Source organism: Thalia democratica, chromosome 5, assembly GCF_965202585.1.
Source record: "Thalia democratica chromosome 5, ktThaDemo2.hap1.1, whole genome shotgun sequence".
NCBI classification, from domain to species: domain Eukaryota; kingdom Metazoa; phylum Chordata; class Thaliacea; order Salpida; family Salpidae; genus Thalia; species Thalia democratica.
In genome coordinates, this window is record NC_139169.1 from 65,469,549 (window position 1) to 65,491,339 (window position 21,791).

The following is a 21,791-nucleotide window of genomic DNA, read 5'->3' on the forward strand; positions in this document are numbered from 1 at the left end:
AACTCTATATTTATTATTTCTATTTAAATTAAAGTTTCTCTAAAAATAAAGTAAACTTACTCACAATGTTTTTATGTATAAATATTTTTAAAGTTTTACAACATTCTGTTAATAAAAAACAAATATTTGTTAGCAATCTGGCTTTTTTTTTATTTATCAAATGATACTTCATATTTTGTCATTAATCATTCAAATTCAAGTTGTTAAAAACAACGAACCATGCTAAAAAACTCATAAATATTGATTTATACTCTTTTTTATTGTAATATTAAATGTTAATTATGTATATCTTGAATTAATATCAGAACTTAACATTGTTTTGATTTGTTTGTACTAAGTACGTGTTTAAACAATTATCAACTAGACTTAAATGATAAAGTTAACTGATTTATTTACCCGTTTATTTTAAATGATACCAAGAAAAATAATGAATCTTGATATAATCAAATTACAAGACTGGATGAAATAATAATAACGTCAATAACTCGCAACAAAGTAGTTGTAGCAAAATTGTATGACAACAAACGTATGCAAGTCTCATTGCCATGTAACTTGGTAGCAGAAATAACTTATATCGGAACGGGTAAAAATTGCACGAAGACGAAATTGCACAAGGGGACAAAATTGCACGAAGAAAATTTTGCACGGAGGGTCATTCTTGCACACGAGTAAAAATAAAAAAGAAAAAAAAAGACTAAAAAAATATAAATAAAAAATTAATAAAAAAAAATTCTGACCGAGGGTAAGAGTTAGGGGTAACAGTGAAAACAAAAGTAAAAATAAAAAAATGGCAAACTAAAACTATTAGTAAAATAAAAGAAAAAAATGAATAAATAAAAATTAATTAGTTAAACAAAGAAGTTACCGACCGAGGGTAAGGGCTAGGGGTAACAGTGATAGAAATGTAACAAATAATAATAAATGCAAATTAAACCCGTGCAAAAATATCTGAATGTGCGAAAATGTCCCCTCGTGCAATTTTGTACGCCTATGCAAGCTTAAAATCTATCCATCTATATATATGTAACATTAGTAGCTGTCAAATTACATTATATAAAATTTCAAACTGAGAGCTTTTTACGTACTTGAAAACTTTCCGCATTTAAAAAAATACCACGCATCGCCACTGCTAATAATGTTTAACTACTGAGAAACGAGTAGGAAATTATATCTTTACATACTTGTAAAGCGTTGTTTAAAATAAATGTATTTTTGAATCATAAGTGCTAGGTTTGAGCAAAATAAAAAAAATTAACCATTTTAACTGTTAATACACGATGTACGGTACGTAGAAAGTTAATCAGATTTGTGTTAATAGAAAGTGTTCTTAAGACTCTAATGTTTATGAACTTTTAAGCTTTTAGCAGCTATAATTGCAAAATAAAGTAACAACTGTTATGGAAACTAAAAATCGTCTGAGAAAAATCAACTTTAATTAAATTGAATTGTTTTGTTTGCGCTTTTTATTGAAAAACAAAATTCATACTAATTTTAGTTTTTGTACGTAAAAGTAATAAAAATTTTGATTCATTTTGTAAAAACGGTATTATAGCTTGGAAACGCAGTTTTATTTCATTAATTAGACAAATTTTTATTTTTGTGAAGTACGCACTTTATATTAAAGTTTATTTCACTTATTATGTATAGAAAAAGTAAGCAGCTTTATCAATATTTCATAATTTGTTTTCTGTTTTCTTTTTAATTTTAAAGCTTTCACAGTATATTTACACAAATCTTACATTAAAAAAAAGTTTACTTTTGTATTGAAGAACACCCTTTAATGTATATCTATTTGAAGTTTTATTAAGAAAAACTTATTGAAACGATGATTTATTTATTTTTAAATCAAAAGCTCTCAATAAAAACTATTTACCTTATTTTGATAACTTATTTATAAAGTTACCATAAAACAATTTTTTAAACTATATAAAAAAAAATTTTTACTTTTGGTTGTAAATTAATCACCAGTTTTTGATATGAGAACATAGAATTGCTGTTGTGAGCTTATAAAATTTTTTAAGGCAATAAATTTATATAAAACGTTTAAAAAAAATCATTTAAATACTAACTCAAAGTTATAATAAACTAAATATTAAATTTTGTTTTAAAAGATAATAAATTTAAGTTTAAAAGTTTTCTAAAAGTTTACGATAACTAAACTTTTAAAACAAGTCATCGAAACTTTATTTTTAACTTGAAAAGTATAAAAGTATATAGTTATATTAACTATATATTATAATTGATATTAAAATTAATATAAAAAAGTAACACTTTTCTTAACAGCAACAACATATTTTCTAAATTTATTTAGGTTCAAAATAACGAAAAATAATTGTATCTAAAATGAATTAATTGATTTATGCCGTGATCATTAAGCTTTAAAGTTATTAATTAATTTCTTTTTAACAAATGCCTTTTTAATACTTTCGGATAAATTCCTCAAGCAAAAAATTGAAAAAACGTTTTTTATTCAAAAACTTCTTGTTTATAAACATTAAATATTTTGAATCTATAACTATACAGTTATAAAAGATTAATTTTTTTTGTCATGACACAATTAATGCAACAAACAAGTTGTATGGAAAATAAAGTTTGGCAATATGTTTAGTTTTGGGAAAACTATGTGTATATAATCTACAACTTTGAGTAAATATAAATATAATAAAGAGCATGTGAATAAAATCACTTAGTTATTTAAAGTTTTGTTAAAAACGCTTAACTTATTTCTAAACTGTTACTTTTAATCTTATCACATGTACTTTATAAATTTACTAAAACTGTTTTATTTTTTTTTATGTGTTTTTAACTTGTATCTTTATAGTTTTTCGAATTAGGTTTATCGTTAGAAAAATCGTTGGATAAAACTAAACATTGTAAATCGGTTTTTTACAACAATCAATGGGAGTTAAAGGTAAAAAAAAAAGTTATTTAATTACTAACTCTTGAAGAAACGGAAGCGAAATTAACATTATGCTAGTTAATAAACATATTTTGACAAAAATACTTCATTACGCTAGTGAAAGGTGTTAAAATCTATACAAACTGTTATAAGATGTACAAAACTTAAAGTTTACATTATTTTTTCAAAATGTTTGACAAATTCACGATAATTTAGTTACATACTATTTAAAGCTACACGTTAATTATTTTATGCATTGGGTTTTAATGATCATTTGTTTTCTTTATTTATTAAGTTATGAAATTTCCAAGTGAAAATATTATTAAAATATACGTTAGAAATTTTCATGAATATTTTATATTAACATTAATATAAGTTAACAACAACTCTTTTTATTCAATGTTTTTTAAATTATAGTTTTACAAAATTTTTGTCAAATATTTTTAATGTTATTAGTTTAATTGATTTTCAACTTATTAGACTGAAATAAAGCTTACTGAAATACAAATTTGAAGTTTCATGTTTATTTTATTGCAGAAACTCATTTTTCTATAACATTGGTTAAAATTTATATTTTTTCTATGAATTTTTACTCGTGCGTAAAATACCTCCGTGAAACATCAATACGAAAATTTATGTTAAATATTTTCTTTAAAATCTTCTTATGCGTAAATTTTATTTAAATCATAGTACGATTCGAGACAATTGATTTCATAAGTTATACGGCTCATAAACATGTTATGTCGTAAACAATTATAATTTAAATAATGTTTAAGTAACTGTTTAAATTTATCTAGTTTGACTCACGTAATAACAGTTTTATTTTAATAATTCTGATATAAACAACTTTCAAAACACAAAATAAAAAAAGTAAACTAACTAAGAAGTAAAAGTAAGCATAAATAAAAACAGAATTTAAAATAGTCTTGTTACAACATATTAGCAATATATAAGTTTAGTTGTTATAATTAATCGTTTCAAAAAGAGGCTCTATTATTTAAATTTGTACACGCTTACTATTTTATGATTGATAGAAAAATATGTTTTCAAAAAACATTCGAGTTTTTATTTAAGTAGATGTTCTAGATAAAAAGGTGTTTTTTTCGTTACAATGACATTCAAACATGTTTCTAGTTTTTGCTGGTTTTAACAAGTAACTCCATTTGACGAATGTTGTTCACAATTAACTGGTGATCGATAACTAAGCTTCTTAGTTCATTTTGCTTCTCTAATGCTCGAATCTATAAAAGTAATCTGTTTGTTATCAATGGAATCTTTTATATTAAATATCGTATGAACAAAATAAATTGACTAATTAAACAAGCAAACTCTTATGCTAACAAGTAAAACAATTTTTCATAAAAATAAATAAATTATCATTCTGTATAATTGTTAGTTCGATTTTTAGTTTTTTAATAGTAATTTTTAGATAGCTTGAAAAATTGATACCTTGTACTTCAACAGTTTTTCTTCTACGCCAGGTTGAGTTTTAAATGACACTTTACCACCTGTTGAAAATACATAATAGGTTTGTAAATTAACTTTTTAATTTTAACTTCTCAATTAAAAAACAACAGTTTCTTTAAAATTCGAAATAAGTTATACTATTCTGATTATTTTTAGTACTAAAAGCTTTAAACTTAAGTTTATCATATTCAACACTTACACATTTCTGTAGCTTCATTTTCTGTTGAAATTACAATTTTGATCATTTCGCTTTTTACCAAATTACATGGTGATTTTTGGCAATCCATTGTTATCTTTGAAATTTCGATTTTTTTTCTAATGTATTGTAAATACCAGTAGTGTTCAAATAACTTAAAATAAGTCTAAAATTTGCCTTTATATACGTTTTAAACAGGAGAAATTTGTATTACTGTAAATTTCCATTTACGTAAGTTTGCTTTTTTTTTTTCTATATTTTTCTCTTCTACGTGGACTGCTAACGTAAATGATTATTCTTGTGTTTACCTTTGCATTCAAATATACGATCTATTTTCATTATTAAAATATTTAAATGTTTATGTTGTAGACACAACTTTTTAATGATTACGTAGTATACTGTTTTAAAGTTACTGAAGCATCATTTATAAAATATTTTCTTTAGCAAGTACATTTTATACTTGTTATATTTTTAAATTATAACAAAGTCTAAAAAAATACCTATGAAATACTTAACAATAAAGGAACTTAGTAAAACACTTACTAAATATTATTTTACGATGTTTTTAACTCTAGTTGCTATACGATAAACATTAATGGTATTAAAAGATGTTGATTAGTTAAATAATTTGTACTTCTAAGTGATTTAAATTTTTAACTTATGGAAGTATCAGTTTACAATGATAATTGTTTATTAATTATATTTTTTGTATTAAAAAATAACGCTCATTAAAAAACGAAATATTGTTTTACCTTATAGTAAAAATTATTTTTTGTTATGATTACTATCACATAAACTAAAAATAGTAATTTCTAAATACAATTGTGAAAAATTGATTGTTGTGCCTTAATAAGAAACCGTAAAATAATATCTAAAATTTAGTATTCAAACAAATGTTTTGCATTTTATTGAGAATCTACATCTAATCGTGTAATGCTTGTTTATGTCTTTAAAATTCAAAAAAAACAATATGCTAATAAATATATATCTATATGAGTTTTCTATATGATTATTAAGGTTAAAAAATGTTTGTTAAAAATGTTTGTATTTATCTTTCTGCTATACTTTAAGAACCAATTTTTTTACGAGATTGATTTAAAATGGGTAGAAAATTAATGGAATCTATTTTAAATTACATGAATAAAAGTATAGTACCTAACCTTATATAACTATTTACTTGAATTTACAAGAATTTTGTACAATTTAAATATTTCTATAAAATTTTTATTTTTACTATAGCTTTTATAGAAAATATAAATAAAAGTTAGAAAACTTAGTCAAAAAATGTATTTTAGACAAATATAATACTATACACTTTTTCTTTTTCTTTAAACGAAAAATACATCATGTAGTAGTTTTTGTTTATTGTTTATAAAATATCATACATATTTATAAAGTTTACAGACATAAATTTTAATTCGTCAGAACATAAACAAATAATAAATACAAAACTACCAAAAATATTAGGTTAGCTGAGATTACTATCTTAAGTTAACTTATATGAGGAAACCTACTTAGATTTCTTTTATGTTTATAAATATTATGTTCTTCTTTTTATTTACATTTTTGGGCTTTTAAAAGTATTCAGAAAAAATGAACAAACATTTTAATAAAAAAAATTTTTTGTTGTTATTTTGATTCATTGTTATTGCTTTATTCAATCTACTTACTAAATGGTTTTTTCTCATGAAGTGCATAGTATATAAATTTTACAATGCTTTTACTCTAACTTATTATATATTTTCCAGATTGATTCATTTCTTTATTAAGTTTTTTTTTGATTTTTTGTTTACTCATTCAAATAATAACTTCTCTAAGTATTACAATCGATTAAAAAAAATTAAAATTTTTGTATAAAAAAACAATAAAATTCAACGTTAAAAGTATATCAAATTTTTACAATCTTACCATGTTTAAAAATTGATACCGATTTTTAAAGTGTTTTCACGTCTGCTATTAGTATTGTTTTTCTTCTTTTTTAAATTGTTTTCTTGTTGAAAACATATATATATATATATAAAATCTTATAATGTATGTACGTAAATAATGATTCAAACTTCAAGTATTAATATAAATTTTATAAATGTTTGTTTTACATTACAACATTTAACAATAAAAACTTTAGCTTAACTTTAATACCAGTGTAAATTTATAAAGTTATATTTTTAGTCTCGGTTTATTTACCGGTATTTACAAATTTAAGTAAAAATTAGAATAAGTAAAGTTCTTACTATTTGTTTTCATTTATATATATATATATTTTTTGCGCTGTCGATTTACAAGATAATTTATGTAAAACAAATACAACAAAAAATAAACAAAGTATTTTTCGATGTACATTAAAAGCTTAATAAAACATTAACGTTTTTAATGTACTTATGTTATTTTTTACTAAAGTAAAAAGAAAACAAACTACTTTGTACTAAGCGTAAAACTTTCACTTAAAAATCACATTTGCTGAAGTTTAATCTTGAGAAATTAGTAAAACTTTTAACACATAACTTAATTTCAAAGAACTAGTAACAATTAGACTAATTGCAAAGTAATTCAATTTAATACTTGTTTAATATTTAATTTGTTATTCTACACTCTTTATAACTTAATCGAGTTTGTGAGCATACATTTCTTTAGTAATAGTACTTCTCAATACTAGATAGATACTACTACTACTTCTTCAATCTTACATATTGACTTAATTCTTTTAACTTGTATTTTAGTCGACATATGTTGATTGACTATTCAAAGTAACAGTATGAATTTAAAATCTTTTGTACTTCTGAAGTCTTTCTTAATGTTTTCTCTGCTAACTCTATATTTATTATTTCTATTTAAATTAAAGTGTCTCTAAAAATAAAGTAAACTTACTCACAATGTTTTTATGTATAAATATTTTTAAAGTTTTACAACATTCTGTTAATAAAAAACAAATATTTGTTAGCAATCTGGCTTTTTTTTTGTTTATCAAATGATACTTCATATTTTGTCATTAATCATTCAAATTCAAGTTGTTTAAAAACAACGAACCATGCTAAAAAACTCATAAATATTGATTTATAGTCTTTTTTATTGTAATATTCAATGTTAATTATGTATATCTTGAATTAATATCAGAACTTAACATTGTTTTGATTTGTTTGTACTAAGTACGTGTTTAAACAATTATCAACTAGACTTAAATGATAAAGTTAACTGATTTAATTACCCGTTAATTTTAAATGATACCAAGAAAAATAATGAATCTTGATATAATCAAATTACAAGACTGGATGAAATAATAATAACGTCAATAACTCGCAACAAAGTAGTTGTAGCAAAACTGTATGACAACAAACGTATGCAAGTCTCATTGCCATGTAACTTGGTAGCAGAAATAACTTATATCGGAACGGGTAAAAATTGCACGAAGACGAAATTCCACAAGGGGACAAAATTGCACGAAGAAAATTTTGCACGGAGGGTCATTCTTGCACACGAGTAAAAATAAAAAAGAAAAAATAAGACTAAAAAAAAATAAAAAATAAATTAATAAATAAAATTTCTGACCGAGGGTAAGAGTTAGGGGTAACAGTGAAAACAAAAGTAAAAATAAAAAAATGGCAAACTAAAACTATTAGTAAAATAAAAGAAAAAAATTAATAAATAAAAATTAATTAATTAAACAAAGAAGTTACCGACCGAGGGTAAGGGCTAGGGGTAACAGTGATAGAAATGTAACAAATAATAATAAATGCAAATTAAACCCGTGCAAAAATATCTGATTGTGCGAAAATGTCCCCTCGTGCAATTTTGTACGCCTATGCAAGCTTAAAATCTATCCATCTATATATAAATGTAACATTAGTAGCTGTCAAATTACATTACATAAAATTTCAAACTGAGAGCTTTTAACGTACTTGAAAACTTTCCGCATTTAAAAAAATACCACGCATCGCCACTGCTAACAATGTTTAACTACTGAGAAACGAGTAGGAAATTATATCTTTACATACTTGTAAAGCGTGTTTAAAATAAATGTTTTTTTGAATCATAAATGCTAGGTTTGAGCAAAATAAAAAAATTAACGACTTTAACTGTTAATACACGATGTACGGTACGTAGAAAGTTAATCATGTTTGTGTTAATAAAAAGTGTTCTTAAGACTCTAATGTTTATGAACTTTTAAGCTTTTAGCAGCTATAATTGCAATATAAAGTAACAACTGTTACGGAAACTAGAAATCGTCTGAGAAAAATCAACTTTAATTAAATTGAATTGTTTTGTTTGCGCTTTTCATTGAAAAACAAAATTCATACTAATTTTAGTTTTTGTACGTAAAAGTAATAAAAATTTAGATTCATTTTGTAAAAACGGTATTATAGCTTGGAAACGCAGTTTTATTTTATTAATTAGACAAATGTTTATTTTTTTGCGAAGTACGCACTTTATACTAAAGTTAATTTCGCTTATTAAATAAAGATAAAGTAAGCAGCTTTATCAATATTTCATAATTTGTTTTCTGTTTTTTTTTAATTTTAAAGCAAATATTTTATTTAAGCGTATATTTACACGAATCTTACATTAAAAAAAGTTTACTTTTGTGTTGAAGAACACCCTTTAATGTATATCTATTTGAAGTTTTATTAAAAAAAAATTATTGAAACGATGAATTATTTATTTTTAAATCAAAAGCTTTCAATAAAAACTGTTTACCTTATTTTGATAACTTATTTATAAAGTTACCATAAAACAATTTTTTAAACTATATAAAATTTTTTTTCTACTTTTGGTTGTAAACTAATCACCAGTTTTTAATATGAGAACATAGAATTGCTGTTGTGAGCTTATAAAATTTTTTAAGGCAATAAATTTATATAAAACATTTAAAAAAATCATTTAAATACTAACTCAAAGTTATAATAAACTAAATATTGAATTTTGTTTTAAAAGATAATAAACTTAAGTTTAAAAGTTTTCTAAAAGTTTACGATAACTAAACTTTTAAAACAAGTCATCGAAACTTTATTTTTAACTTGAAAAGTATAATAGTATATAGTTATATTAACTATATTTTATAATTGATATTGAAATTAACATAAAAAAGTAACACTTTTCTTAACAGCAACAACATATTTTCTAAATTTATTTAGGTTCAAAATAACGAAAAATAATTGTATCTAAAATGAATTAATTGATTTATGCCGTGATCATTAAGCTTTAAAGTTATTAATTAATCTCTTTTTAACAAATGCCTTCTTAATACTTTCGGATAATTTCCTCGAGCAAAAAATTGAAAAAACGTTTTTTATTCAAAAACTTCTTGTTTATAAACATTAAATATTTTGAATCTATAATTATACAGTTATAAAAGATTAAATTTTTTGTCATGACACAATTAATGCAACAAACAAGTTGTATGGAAAATAAAGTTTGGCAATATGTTTAGTATTGGGAAAACTATGTGTATATAAACTACAACTTTGAGTAAATATAAATATAATAAAGAGCATGTGAATAAAATCACTTAGTTATTTAAAGTTTTGTTAAAAACGCTTAACTTATTTCTAAACTGTTACTTTTAATCTTATCACATGTACTTTATAAATTTACTAAAACTGTTTTATTTTTCTTATGTGTTATTAACTTGTATCTTTATAGTTTTTCGAATTAGGTTTATCGTTAGAAAAATCGTTGGATAAAACTAAACATTGTAAATCGATTTTTTACAAAAATCAATGGGAGTTAAAGGTAAAAAAAAGTTATATAATTACTAACTCTTGAAGAAACGGAAGCGAAATTTACATTATGCTAGTTAATAAACATACTTTGACAAAAATATTTCTTTACGCTAGTAAAAGATGCTAAAATCTATACAAACTGTTATAAGATGTACAAAACTTAAAGTTTACATTATTTTTTCAAAATGTTTGACAAATTCACGATAATTTTGTTACATACTATTTAAAGCTACACGTTAATTATTTTATGCATTTGGTTTTAATGATCATTTGTTTTCTTTATTTATTAAATTATGAAATTTCCAAGTGAAAATATTATTAAAATATACGTTAGAAACTTTCATTAATATTTTATATTAACATTAATATAAGTTAACAAAAACTCTTTTTATTCAATGTTTATTAAATTATAGTTTTACAAAATTTTTGTTAAATATTTTTAATGTTATTAGTTTAATTGATTTTTAACTTATTAGACTGAAATAAAGCTTACTGAAATACAAATTTGTATTTTCATGTTTATTTCATTGCAGAAATTCATTTTTCTATAACGCTCGTTAAAATTTATATTTTTCTATGAATTTTTACTCGTGCGTAAAATACCTCCGTGAAACATCAATACGAAAAATTTATGTTCGATATTTTCTATAAAAACTTCTAATGCGTAAATCTTATATAAATCATAGAATGATTCGAGACAACTGATTTCATAAGTTATACGGCTCATAAACATGTTATGTCGTAAACAATTATAATTTAAATAATGTTTAAGTAACTGTTTAAATTTATCTAGTTTGACTCACGTAACAACAGTTTTATTTTAATAATTCTGATATAAACAACTTTCAAAACACAAAATAAAAAAAGTAAACTAACTAAGAAGTAAAAGTAAGCATAAATAAAAACAGAATTTAAAATAGTCTTGTTATAACATAATGACAGTATACAAGTTTAGATATTTTGGTTAGTCGATTCAAAAAGAGGCTCTATTATTTAAGTTTGTACACGCTTACTTTTTTATGATTGATAGAAAACTATTTTATCAAAAAACATTCGAGTTTTTATTTAAGTAGATGTTCTATATAAAAAGGTGTTTTTTTCGTTACAATGACATTCAAACATGTTTCTAGTTTTTGCTGGTTTTAAGAAGTAGCTCAATTTGACGAATATTGTTCACAATTAACTGGTGATCGATAACTAAGCTTCTTAGTTCATTTTGTTTCTCTAATGCTCGAATCTATAAAAGTAATCTGTTTGTTATCAATGGAATCTTTTATATTAAATATCGTATGAACAAAATAAATTGACTAGTTAAACAAGCAAACTCTTATGTTAACAAGTAAAACAATTTTTCATAAAATAAATAAATTATCATTCTGTACAATTGTTAGTTCGATTTTTAGTTTTTTAATAGTAATTTTTAGATAGCTTGATAAAAATAAAAAAATTGATACCTTGTACTTCAACAGTTTTTCTTCTACGCCAGGTTGAGTTTTAAATGACACTTTACCACCTGTTGAAAATACATAATAGGTTTGTAAATTAACTTTTTAATTTGAACTTTTCAATTAAAAAACAACAGTTTCTTTAAAATTCGAAATAAGTTATACTATTCTGATTATTTTTAGTACTAAAAGCTTTAAACTTAAGTTTATCATATTCAACACTTACACATTTCTGTAGCTTCATTTTCTGTTGAAATTACAATTTTGATCATTTCGCTTTTTACCAAGTTACATGATGATTTTTGGCAATCCATTGTTATCTTTGAAATTTCGATTTTTTTTCTAATGTATTGTAAATACCAGTAGTGTTCAAATAACTTAAAATAAGTCTAAAATTTGCCTTTATATACGTTTCAAACAGGAGAAATTTGTATTACTGTAAATTTCCATTTACGTAAGTTTGCTTTTTTTTCTATATTTTTCTCTTCTACGTGGACTGCTAACGTAAATGATTATTCTTGTGTTTACCTTTGCATTTAAATATACGATCTATTTATATTATCAAAATATTTAAATCTTTATGTTGTAGACACAAATTTTTAATGATTACGTAATAAACTGTTTTAAAGTTACTGAAGCATCATTTATAAAATATCTTATTAGCAAGTAAATTTTATATTGTTATATTTTTAAATTCTAGCAAAGTCTAGAAAAATAACTATGAAATACTTAACAATAAGGAATTTAGTAAAACACTTACTAATATTATTTTACGGTGTTTTCAACTCTAGTGGCTATACGATAAACATTAATGGTATTAAAAGATGTTAATTAGTTTAATAATTTGTACTTTTTAGTGATTAAAATTTTTAACTTTTGTGAGTATCAGTGTACAATGATAATTGTTATTTAATTATATTTTTGGCAATGAAAACAATAAAGCTCATAGAAAAAACGAAATGTTGTTTTACCTTATAGTAAAAATTCTTTTTTGTTATGAATACTGTCACATAAACTAAAACTAGTAATTTCTAAACACAATTGTGATAAAATGATTATTGTGCCTTAACGAAAACCCGTAAAATAATATCTAAAATTTAGTATTCAAAAAATCGTTTTGCATTTTATTGAGAATTTACAAAAATAATCGTGTAATGCTTGTTTATGTTTTTAAAATTCAAAAAAAGCCAATATGCCAATTAACTTCGAGTTTTATATATAAATATTAAGGTTAAAAAATGTTTGTTCAAAAATGTTTGTACTTATATTTTAACTATATTTTGAGAAATGACTTTTTTACGAGAGTGAAAATAAATTTAGTCTGTTTTAAATTACATGAGTAAAAGTATTATACTTAACCTTATACAACTATTTACTTGAAATTACAAGAATTTTTTGTACCATTCAAATATTTTTATTAAACTTTTTATTTTCACAATAGCTTTTATAGAAAATATAAATAAAATTTAGAGAACTTGGTCAAAAAAAGTAATTTAGACAAATATAATGCTAGACACTTTTGCTTTTTGTTTAAACAAAAAACATATCACTAAATAGTTTTTGTTTATTGTTTTTAAAATATCATGTATATTTATAGTATTTATAGACAGAAATTTTAAATGGTCAGAAACTAAAAAAAATAATAAAATACAAAACTACCAAATATTAGGTGTATTGTTTAAATGGCATTTCTTAAATGAAAAGAGATTATATTCAATCTTTTATTCTTCATTCATGAGCAATAATAGATGTAGTTTAGTGTGCTCGGGAAGAGCAAATAAAAAACGTATAAATTGTGATAATGTTTATTTAAACAGAACCTTTTGATGCATATGTTATAAGAAATATGATGATAATGTTATAAAAAAAAACTCAAAAAGATATTAAATGTTGAAAGTCTGTATTTATACAAGTTAGGTCTCTTTATGTTCGAAGTCTTCAAAAACAAATGATTTCCTACTTAAATTAAACAACAAGAGTGGTCATAAAACTGCTAGCTTACCAAGGTAATAAATTATGGATTGAGCTACCATTATGTTTAATAATTTTAGTCATTTTGGAAAGTTCAAGGATGAACTTAAAAAATATTTATTAAATAAAGATTTTTAAAGTCATAAGGGATCATTGCTACTTTTTTATTTACTTTTGTTTAGGAAATTAATAAAAACTGTCATCTTTTAAACAATAAATGTATTTTAAAAATTGGTTTGTTTGATTACAACAACAGAAGTTTAGTCTAAATTGCAGAATTTTCTCTCTGGCTTTTACTTAGATTATATATTAAGATAACTTTTCTGAGCTAACTTTAGAACTTTTATAAACATCTTTATAAATATTTATATGTATATATATATACCACAGATGTTCTTGTGCTAAAACTTTATTTCAACTAACGGCGCTTCAAGTTGGCTCAGTAGAAGGTGTTCAAGTTTGAACACTAACCTTATTTATTTCTCTAGTGTGCCAATATGAAAATTAAGTGGTAGATATACTTTATAAAAGAGATTTTAACATTTATACACATGGTGAGCTTAGATTTAATCTTAAGTTAATTTATATTAAATTAATCTAGTTTTCTGAGGAAACCTACTTAGATTTCTTTTAATGTTTATAAATATTATTTGCTTCTTTTTATTTACATTTTTGGGCTTTTAAAAGTATTCAGAAAATATGATCAAACATTTACCTAGAATATTTTTTTTTGTTATTTTTATTCATTGTTATTGCTTTATTTTAATCTACTTACTTAATGTTTTTTTTTTCTCATGAAGTGCATAGTACATAAATTTTACAGTGCTTATATTTTAATTATTGTATATTTTTCATATTGATTTATCTCTTTATAAAGTTTTACTTTCTTTTTGATTTTTTGTTTACTTATTCAAATAATAACTTCCCTAAGTATTACATTTAATTTAAAACAATTAAACTTTTTTTATTATATAATAATAAATTTCGACGTTAAAAGTATATCAGATTTTTACAATTTTACCTTATTTAAAAATTGATACCGATTTTTAAAGTATTTTCATGTCTGCTATTAGTTTTGTTTATCTTGTTTTATAAATTTAGTTTTATTCATTATTTTATGTATAAAATTGTTATTTACTTCTGTATTTATTCATTTTAGTTTTAGACTGTATTTTCATTTAAAAATTATTTTAATCTTATTAGATAAATTTTTTAGTACATTATGAATAAAAATACTTTCTTAAGTAAATACATAACTTAGTTAATTTTCGTTTAATTTTCTTTTCTATTTTTTCATTTAATTGATTTATTTTCTTAAGATTTAAAAGTTCAGATTACAAAATTTGTTTTTTAGCTCGTAGGAAATTGTTATAGCATGTGGTGTACGATTCGATAACGGAAAGGTTTTTTCGTACGCCAGGTCCTAAAACCTAACTATTTAAGCGCTTTTTTTATCGTTCAATAAACAATATATATGTATCATATCTTTAATTTCAAAATATTTTTACCGTACTGTTTTAAATTTATAACTATTTATAAACGTCTGAAAGCTTTGTTTTAACACTAACATACTGACACAAAATAAACACTATTCATAGTAAACTTCAAACAAATATAACCTTATTAAAAACTATAAGAAACAATAATATTGAGCTCTATTAAATCTATTTCTTATCTTAGATTTGAAAATTTGTTGTTGAAAACAGATAGATATATTAAAAAAAATCTTATGATGTATGTACGTAAATAATGATTCAACCTTTAAGTATTAATATAAATTTTATAGATGTTTGTTTCATATTACAACAATTAAGAATAAAAACTTCAGCTTAACTTTAATTCCGGAGTAAATTTATAAAGTTATATTTATAGTCTCGGTTTATTTAGCGATGTTTACAAATTTCAGTAAAAACTAGAATAAGTAAAATGCTTACTATCTGTTTTATTTTTTTTATTTTTTTTGCGCTGTCGATTTACAAGATAATTTACTTAAAACAAATACAACATAAAAAAAAAATAAGTATTTTTTGATGTAAATTAAAAACTTAAAAAAAAAAAGATTAACGTTTTTTTGTACTTATGTTATTTTTTACTGAAGTAAAAAGAAAACCAAATACTTTATACTAAGCTAAAAACTTTTACTTAAAAATCATATACGCTAAAGTTTAATCTTAAAAAATTAGTAAAACTTTAAACACATAATTTAATTACAAAGAACTTTGCTAATAATTGATTTAAAAAATTACTCCTTAATTTAAAACTAAAACAGCAAAAATTACTGTACATAAAAGTTTTAATACTCATAGTGTTTGGTATAGATAAATTAATAAAATTAGATATTTTAAATTACAAGTTCCAACTACAATAGCTTATCTAAGGGTTTAAAGTATCAATTAAAACAACTTCTGTGTAAATATTTAGCTTTTAGCATGTAGAACTATCTTTTTTCGATTTTGATGTAATTTTAATTAAACTTTTTCATTAGTTTTTTAAAGTATTGCAAACTTAATCGAATACAAAATTAATATAAAATTTTAGTATGGTACAGGACTATTTTGTGATTTTTTTAAGCGTTTTTTGCACAATAACTGCTTTTTATTTCAAACTTGATTACATCGGTAGCCACAGATTTTTATTGTGAGTTTCGAAAGTGCTTAAATTGTTACTGAAACAAATAAAATTATCTGAAGTTTTTTTTATTGCTTTTAATAACTTTTTTCAAACTGTTAGGTGCTTGCATCAAAGGTTAAAAAATATTTAATATATTACCATTTTGTTGCAATCACAAGATATTCTCCATTTTTATCAACAATCTAAGCACTTTCGAAACTCACAAGTTAGAAAAAACACTAAACATTCACAAATTAATTAAAACAATCTAAATTGAGTATATCTATATCTGAATTATGCATACTTAATTGATTCACTACAATAAAAAGTAAATAAAAAATATATGTATCTACCCTTTTTATTTTAAAATTTAGTTACATTTTTAACTTTATTTTATGTGTTTGTTGAAAATCAATAACTAAACTTAGTATAAACTTCATTGAAATTTTAAGACTAAATAAACATAGTGTTTTGGATAGATTGAATAGATTGAATGATATCAGTGCCGTTTGTTCAGTTGAAAAGGTAATAAAACATGCCACGTGTTTAAATGTTTTATTTATATTTCAAGTACATGAAACTTTCAAAACTACTCAAAAGTTATAGTAACTATTCGTACAATTCTCTATGAATTTTTAAACAATCTAGACGAAGTCATTTGAAAATTGACGTCAACTGATGCATTTTTAGTGTTTTTGATCAAAAAAACATACCTTTGAGTCTCATGATTTACAAACGTTATAGTCGCTATGGTTTTTTATTGTGTAAAATCTGTGTTAAGTAAACCTCAAATGGTAAAAACAACTTGTATGATTCACTATCGCTTGAAATAGTTCCACCACAGCAACTGAATTTGAATATACGTTATTTTGTTCGTGTGTTTATTGTGTCTAGTTAAATAAATAAACACGTAAAATAATGTCTCGTGACTTTGTACACGTCTTTTTCACATTTATTTATCAAAACAGTAAACAAGTCTAATTTAATTTTTTTTTATTACCGGTTTCAAACGGTTAATCACTGACCTTTTCACGCAATACATGTTAGTAACATAACCTTTAATAAGTTGCAGTTATTTATAATTAAAATTTCTTAAAAATTAAAACAAAAACAAGGCATTAGTAGATATTTATTTTTCTAATAAATTAGATTTTTAAATGCTAGTTGAGAAAAAGTATAGTTCAAAATTAAGTTGTGTCGAACACAACAAATTTTCATTACATCATGAATCATTAAAATATAAATTTTACAATTAATGATTATTAGTCTAGTTATATGCCAATTGAGATTATTAATTTAAAAGTACTTTATATTATTTTCAATCTTTTATTATAAAACAAAATAAATAAACTACCAACCGTCGTAAAACTTTTACATTAACTGTTTTTTTAGCTTCGTAAAAGTCCGTAGCAGAACACTTTTATAAACTAATAAGCATCACATTTTTATTAGAGCTTACTACACTAAAATATTTTTGTACATTAAATTTTGAACGTACTGCTTTTACGCAGCCTATAAAAAAATTTAAATTATAATCTCATAAGTTCATGCATAACTTTTAGAACTATTTAAGACTGAATATAATCTTAAACAATTATAGTGTTCAGAGGTGTAAGTTTTAAAGGTGAGTTTAAACACAAAGTTGTTTGTTTAAACCAGGGTTTCCCAAAGTGGGCCAAGTGCCATGAGCAGCAAAGGGGGAAGAGGGGGGGGGGCATGAGGCCATAACTTGAAACTTACACTAGATATTCTTGAGTTGCAGATGAAGAGCAAAAAAAAAAAAACAAAAGGTCTTATGTGTATTTTATCGTAGTTTATGAGTAACCTATATGTTTAAGGGGGCCATTGCTTTTTCAAACTTTTTAAAGGGGGCCATTTGCAAAAAAGTTTGGGAAACCCTGGTTTAAACATTGATTAAGTTTTAAAGCAAAATACTAGTGCGAATGTTAAATTAGCAACGTAGTTTACATACACCGGTTAACGGTAACAAGCTGTTTTTTTATTTCACGTGATACCATTAGCAAACAAACAAAAAGATTCAATAAAATTAACTCAATACGTTAAATTCGACTAATTACCATTATCTTTGTTGCAGAATGTAAAAATATATATTATTTATGCGATTAGTTAAAGTTGAACAAAAAACAATAGTTCAACAAAATTAGTGTAACAGTTGTCTGATCTAAATTTAAAGCTACTAAACTTAGTAAAAACTTTTTAAAGTGTATAATTAAAATCTTATAAGATGTTTTATTCCTATATTAGTTTTATATACAACTTGTTTCAAGTCATTTATTAACATAAATCTGTAAATTGTTTTAATTTAATTTAATTTATAAAACTTTGTACATAAATCTATGTTTTAAATTTATGTATTATTTTTAAAAAACTTAAAATTAATTCATGTTTTTAAAACGTTTGATGTATTTATATAGTTATTTAATATAATCTAAATAAGACCACATGTTATTTAACATTCATTATATTTTCTAAGTAAAGCGAAACCAAAGATTATTTTAAGATAACATATTGTTTTTAGCCATTCTATTAAGAAATGTTAAAGTTTTAGTTTGATTAAAAGCGTTTACGTTCGGTTACTTTATAAAGTAAAAAGTACAAAATTCATAGTTAATTTAAAATAAATACTATGATATAAGTTTATAACAATCGTAATATATGTTACAAAAATTAAGAGTGTCAAATAAAGGGTTCACGATATTCAAATAAATTCTGAATTTATGCGGTTTAAATGAGAAGTAAATAGAGTTATATTTATTCAAACTTAAAAACAAATAAATGTTTAAATAAAATCGCCTACCCCACGAGCGTTACTAACATAATTTTATAATATAACATCTAGTTTTAAGTAAAAACGCTTGAACTTTATCTGGGAAGTATTACTTACAATACATCCACGCACAAAGTGATTTTACTTAAAATTAAATTAGTTTAGACTAAATTTTGATTTTACATAACAATTATTTGTTATTATTCTGTTTTGCAATAAATTAAAGAAAATATAAAGTTTTAATTTAAAAATAAATAATTCAACCAAATCTAAAGTGTACATTTGCAATTTAAAACTTTTATGTTTTATATAATAAAAAAATCAAAAGTATATAAAATAAACAAGAACTTATTTGTTTACAGAAAATTCTTTAAACTCAAAATAACATATTTAAGTTTATATACATTGTTTATTTAGAATGTTTTAATGTCGTTATTTATTTTTTGCTTAGAAATTGCTTGAAATTTTTATTAATCAAATTTTTATAAAGATCTAAAGAAAACGTTGAAATCAAATACTGTACATGCTTTGCAAAAAAAAAAAACGAAATATAGTATTTAGCAATGCAAACCGGTAGTAAAGTATAAATTACAATTATATTTTTGTTTGAAAGTCTAGAATTAGTATTAATGAAAGACAATTTAGAGATTTAATTTTTTATATTAACTTTCTAAAAATAGTCTGATATTTTTAGTGTAAAGAAAAGTATGACCTTGTTTTTTATATTCACAAAGTAATAAATTTTATATAAGTGTTTATCAAAAACAAAACTATAGTATAAACTATAATCAAAAGTTTTAAGTTTATCAAAAAAATTCGAAAGATAAAACAATTTTTAAATTTCCTGTGAAAAATGCGGTACGTGATTTTAGAAAGTATGTGTGACAATAATATTTACAAATAAAGAAAAAATTGCGTAAATGTGATTCACGTCTGCATTGTGTTAAGCAGACACATAAACGATTACGAGAATATTTAACGTGTAAGAGAAAAAAAAGACGTTGATGTAAATTTTGTGACATATAAAGTTCTATAAATAACTTTTTTAAACAATTTAACGCCATCATTTTCCAGTCAGTTTTAGAAAACTGTCTAGAAGATGAATAGCATAAACAATTAAAGGGAAAATTACTTTATAGAAGATATTAATATATATTTTGTTAGAAACGAAATAAACTAAAACATTTGAAAATTTAAATTAATTAGTTGTATTTAATTCAACGCTTTGTCAAAAAAATAAATAATCAAGACACATATTGAAGTTAAACCGCCATTAGTTTTTTCATCGACATGGTCAAAAACTTATAGCAACTATTTGATATAAACAAAACATTGAATTTAATCGAAAAAAAATTTCTTTTTATAAAAATATAAACTGTTTAAATTTCATGCACATTACATTGTATAAATATTTTAGTAAGTTCATTTTTGCAGAAAGTATAACATACAAGTTACTTACTTTTTAAATAAAATAACACTGTTTTAGTAGACTCGTACGACCTATAATTTCGTAGAATAAAACTTAAACTTTTCCTGTTTTCGGTGCACTTTAAAAAAAATTAGTATAAGAAAAAAAAAGCTTAGATTGTTTAACTAAAACAGTATTTATAAACCGGAGATCTTTCATATTATAATAGATTTAACTTACTTTTTGCTTATCTTTTGGAAATGTTGAACTAATATGAAGTAGTTTTGTAAGTTTTTATGTTGAAATAAGTATAAACTGTATAAAAATGTTAAAGTTTGCACATAAGAAAAATGATTTTTTTTTACAAAATTAGCCGATTGAATTTTGATTTAAACTATAATTGAATAATATAACAACTCAATGAGTTTCATTTCTCATTTTGGAAACTTTCACTTTTGCTTATATTTCGTTTTCAAAACCATAATTTATTCTTTATTAAAATTAGATTTTTCGCTAAATTATTTTAACTTGAGTTGTTTGACTTATTAACTTGTTTACATATAATTAAAAATTTTTTAGTTATTTTAAGACAAGTTTGTTACTAATTTTGATTAGTTATTTGTGTTCAGTTATTATTTATAAAAGTTTTCGTTACTTATCGCATAATAATGTAAGGCAAAATTTTTACATTTTCAATAATAACAGAACTTAGGTGTTTGTTTGATTTTTGAATTACTTATTAAGGTTTTGCTGGTATTTAAAAGTTTTCGAAATTTAGAAAACATATGCAGCTTAGAACATTTTAGACATTTTTGTAAACTTCTAATGTGTATTATAAAAAGCTACTACAGAAAAGACTCTGTTTTTGAACAAAAACAATTGTGCAACCCCAATAAAAATATTCTAGATACGCCCCTGATAATTGACTATTTTAAGTAGAAAAAGAAATAGTTAAATTTTTGGCTGTTTTTCGCAGTTTATGTTTATCTAAAAATATTTTTAATACAACTAAAATGATTTCAATATTTTACTCCAGTTCAAACGACCTCATTAAACTAAATATTTTTAACTTTGAGATTAACTTTGATAACAAAACACATCGAAAAGTTTTATAGTCCTCCTATTTAAATTAGTAAGTTAATGTAATTTTAAACTTTTTTATTTGTTAAGCAAATACAGATTAACTGAAACGTTCTAACTGTGCAGTATAAACTGCTATATTTATAATTTTTTTACTTAGTTTGTGTTATAAAACTACAAACAATAAAAGTTCTTAATAGTTTAAAAATAAAA